This window comes from Calidris pugnax, unplaced genomic scaffold (assembly GCF_001431845.1).
Source record: "Calidris pugnax isolate Ruff unplaced genomic scaffold, ASM143184v1 scaffold111, whole genome shotgun sequence".
In the NCBI taxonomy this organism is placed as follows: domain Eukaryota; kingdom Metazoa; phylum Chordata; class Aves; order Charadriiformes; family Scolopacidae; genus Calidris; species Calidris pugnax.
The window spans coordinates 4,765,365-4,770,073 of NW_015090872.1; positions in this window are offsets into that span (position 1 = coordinate 4,765,365).

Consider the following 4,709-nt stretch of genomic DNA (forward strand, 5'->3'; position numbering starts at 1 on the left):
AAGGGGGGGGGGGGGGGGGGGGGGGGGGGTGGTCAGATGGGGGATTCGTGGGGGTGGCATTGCCCCTTTTTCTGTGCTGGTGGCAGAAATGGCGCCTGCGCTTGCCCCCACGATCTGCCCATCGCTCTGCCTGCCGCTTCTCCGCTCTGCACCCCGGTGCCCTCCCCGTGAACCTGGGGATGGGGGGAACGCCGGGAGAGCCGGCCGCGCTGCGCAGGCACCCGCCGGGCGGCAGAGGACTCGCACCAGGGCAGCGCTTCCCCTTACGTGATCTCGGCTGCGTGACCGACCGAGTCTCGCAAAAGGAGATATTTATAGTCCTGCTCCACTAGCCCGAGGTTTGCACGGCCTGGAACCCCCTCCCAGAAGCCTCTGGATGCAGCTGAGCCGTTTTCCCCGGCGGGGATGGGGTGGGTGGGAGCCCTGCAGGGTTCAACGGGTTGCGTGCAGCACGCTGGGGCTTGCTGCCCAGACTACAGGTCCCGGCGTGCTCCGCTGCCTGCTCCGCTGCCTGCGTGCTGGCTGCTGCAGGGGCCTCGCACGGAGGGCGCAGGGAGCAGCTTTTCCTTTGGCCTTGGCCAAGGAGGCTTTGGCAAAGGAGGACGGCACCGTGCAAGGATGGGGGCAGGAGGGAGAGGCCACGTTTTGGCTTTGCCGTGAGATGGGGATCGGGCAGAGCTATCGCAGCCTGCGGGAGAAGGTGAGGAGACAGGCTGGGCTACGTGTCCGGGAGTGTTTGCCACGTGCTTTGTCCCTGTAGCTCCAACCACCACGTGTCCCTAGGCCCCAGCAAAGGGAAATGGGAGGTCTGGGAGCTCCTAGTGTGTGTGTGCCACTCCGTGCTCTGTGTCTGGAGCAAGCAGCCTTCTCTTGGGTCTTCCCAGAGCCACTAGCGCATGGGGATGGCCAGAGCCATGCTCCCTCTTTGTGTCACATGTGGTCCTCTCCTGACCAGGCATCTGCTCTGCTGATGTCTCTGGGCTCTTCCCTCCCCTGGCACGATGCCCTGCGGTACGGGGGGACGCCCCTGTGCGTGCCCCAGCTCCTCTCCCGGCCCCCCCCATCCGCACGGTTTGCACGTGCCAGCCAGATGCCATGGCTCTGCTGCCGTCACCGCCACATCCCCAAACCCCTCTCCCTCTTTGTTACCCCCTCCACCCTCGAAACGCCGGCGCCGGGCCAACGGCTGTTTTCCACCCTCCTGCCGCGCCGTCCGGGTGGGTGGCATGTGCTCACCCTTGGGTGGGGGGGAGCAGCGGGGCAGGGCGAGGCGGGAGCAGGAGATCAGAGTGAGGGATAAAGCCGGGCCTATTTTTATACTGCAAAGTAATTACCAGAGCTTTCCAATCCTTAATCTGCCGAGAGCACCCTAGTGCGATTGGATCCCTCCCCGAGCCTGGCAACAATTCTCCCATCACACGTCTCCTGCGTCAAAGCCCTGTACACTCCCACACTTGGGCTCACACTGGGATACATGTGCTGCAGAGCCACTGGCACGTCTGCACCCCCCCTAACCAGCAGCCCCCAGCCTGGGGAATGGGGATGGGACCCCATTTGGGATACTCATTTGCAGCTGGGAGTGGGGATCTCACTGCTGGTCCCCAGCAGGATGGGATGCAGACCTGCACCCTTGGCCACCTTTCTCACCCACCCGGGCATCTCTGTCCCTGCCCCTTGGCTTGAGCCAGTGGGTGGATTTAGGTCCCAACCTCATGCACGCACTAAATCCAGCGTGTTTTGCCCTACAGCTGCATCCCAGGGGTTTTTGGCTGAGGTTGGTGGCCCACATGGCACCCTCCAGCACTGATCCAACTCAGCTTCCTGATGGGATCTGGGGGGCCCCTCTCCTGATGGCACGTGGGGCTGCTCTGGCCGGCAGTGCCAAGTCTCGGCTGGAGCCTTTCCCAGCCTCTCCCTGTCCTGTCCCCGTGCCAGGGGGTTGCTGAAAAACCTGTTCCATAGCTCCCGCCGTGGAGGAGGAAATGATGGGCGGTGTTTGCGGCAGCACCTTTCATCCTGGGGCTGGGGGACTGCTTCCCCTCTGTCTGCGTGGAGCCGGCTCCGGGATGGAGCGCTGGAGCTTGTCAGCTTGTGGGTAGAGATGAGAGCTTGGGGTGGCTCTCACCTCCCTCCACCCACCCTGACCCTGGTGCCCACCAGCTCCCTGGCACCTCACCCCAGTGGGGTGCTGGAATTCAGCCTTCAGCTCTGTGCTGTGGTGGGCACCTTTTTATGCCACAGTTCCCCCATTTGGGACCCTGTGGAATTCACAACACCCTTGTCGGATACTTGGGAGTATCCCTGGCTCCATCCATCCGTCTTGGTGCACGGCAGCAGGCGTAAACTTGGCGGCGTGCCCGATGGGGTGCCCCCAAAAAGCTGCTGTTCCATGGCTGGGCCTAATGCCCGGAGCTGCGGAGGGTGAGCCACCTTCAGGGCATCCCCGGCTGACCCCCCCAGTGTCCCTTCCCCCTGCCTGGCAGGGACCCGGCGGGCTGGGAAGCCACCCTGGCTGCCGCCCTGCCGGAGCTGATGGCCATAAAAGGCCCTGAAATGGAGGAGACAGGCGAGGGGCTGGGCTGCTCCTCGCGCCCCAGCAGGATCATCCCCTCTGCCCACGCAGGCCAGGCTTGCCAGGACGTGGGAATGAGGAGCTGGAGGCGGGAGAGAGTGGCCCCAGTAGCCTGGAGTAGGGTCAGGGGGGCTGGGCACACCGTGCACCCCTCCACCTTCCTCTGCTTCCCCGGGGGGCACGTTTGAGCCATGCCCTGAGATGCCGGGGATCTGCATCACCCCCCATGGGGGGCTCGGGTGGGGGATAAAGCTGCCTTTTCATCTGGCACCTGAGCTGGGGGGTGGCAGGGGCTGGGGGGGCTGCAGGGCATGCAGCGGGCTCCCCCGCTGGCCCCCCCGTCGCCTCTCCCCAGACAATGGCCGCCCTTTGTTGGGGTTTTACGCGCCCGGCCCCCTTCCCCGCAGCCCAGCTGGTGACATTTTACCACCTCCACATTCACATGGGGATTCAAAGGGCACAGATGCACCGTGAAACCACAAAGCGCAGCCTCCCCCCTGGCTCCCCCTCCCCAGCCCCTCAGCATCCCCAGGGAGGCAGGGCCGGGATGCACAGCCGGCCAGGATGCACGCACTGGGAACCTCCCTCTGGGGCTACTTCAAGGGCAACACACCAGCCCTTGGGGCTCCCTCCACCTTCCTGCCCTTCCCCTGCCCACCCCTTTGTCACCCTCTTGGGGTCCTTGCCCCCCATCCCTGGCTTGAGGGGGCTTGGCACACCAGCCACCCACTGATGGAGAGGAAGGAAGGCGGTGTGGGGACCATTTCCAGGCTGGTGACGCCTGACCTTTTGGAGATGGAGCTGTGTGGGTGGTACCCACCTCTGTCCTGCAGGCACCCGGCTGCCAGAGCAATGCCAGGCAGGCTGGCGGTGCCAACCCTGGCATCGCCCCAGGCTCCTGGGTGTAGCCAGTCTGTGGGTGTAGCCGGTCTGGGGGATGCACAGTGGCCTCCATCCCTTCAGAGAGGTCCTCAGCACACAGGCGTCCTTCTCCTGCCCCTTCCCTCCAGATCCCAGACCTCTGAAGGGGTTTCCCTTGAGGACCTGGGCGAGCAGCCCAGTTCCTCCCAACTGGCCGTTGGTTGCCTCCGCGGGGGCCTTGGGAAAACAGCCTGTAAACAGGCAGCCGGAGAGCATGAGTCACAGCGACCGAGAGGGAAATTAATGCACGAGGGGAATTTTCAGCGGGCGTTGGGTCATGGGGATGAGCCCAGCCTCTCCCAGCGATGGCGAGTGCCTCGCATGGAGGTGGCTGTCCTGTGGAGGCAGCCCTCCTGAAAAAAAAAAAAGGAGATCATCATCCCACTGGTGGGACTGTGTCCAGGCAAGCTGCAAAACAGACACCCAGCCCTCGTCCCCCACCAGAAACGTCCCCCTTCATCCTTGCCTCTTCCATCCCAAGGGATGAGCAGTCACCACCCCGGGAGGGGGCTGTGTTTCAGTGCGCAGCACCCTGTCCCTACAGCCGTGCAGATGGCTTCCCCTCTTGAAAGTCACCCCGCCGTGGTTATTTTTGGCTGGCGGCGGGGCCGGAGGAGCTGGCTGTCTCCCAGCCTCTGCAGCGCACCCCGTTTTGGGATGACGTGGTGGGTGAGCAAGGCTGCCTCCAGCATCCCCTCTCCCTGCTGCCAAATACCTGCCGGCTCCCTCGCCCCGCTGTAAAGCAAGACTGCTATCTAGTGGCTGATCCCACTGGGAACACTGGTGACGCTGGGGATTAACTTCTGCAAAGGCCTCTGGTGGCACCAGTCACCTCGGTGAGCCCAGCCTTACCATCCCAGTTTGGGAACTGGTGATGAGAGGTTTCTCCGGGGTCCAAAAAAGCTGCTTTTTTTTTTCCACTCGGGGCTGGTGGGACATCCAGGGCTCGGAGCCCTGGGAGAAGGTCTGCAGGGCATGGGACAGAGTTGGCCAGGGTGAGGGGTGCCCCCATTAGGGGTGTGGGTGGGGAAGGATGCACCTTGTGGGGGGGTGAAGGGTGTTTGCTTGGGGGGGCAGGAAGCATCTCACACCAGAGGCTTTGCCCAGGGCACGTTCTCCCCCGACTGCCCCCCCGGGGAGCACCCACCAAAAAACCATAAAATTCATGCTTCTCTGCCAACAGCCACCACCACGGTGTCCCTCACCGTGCACCCCC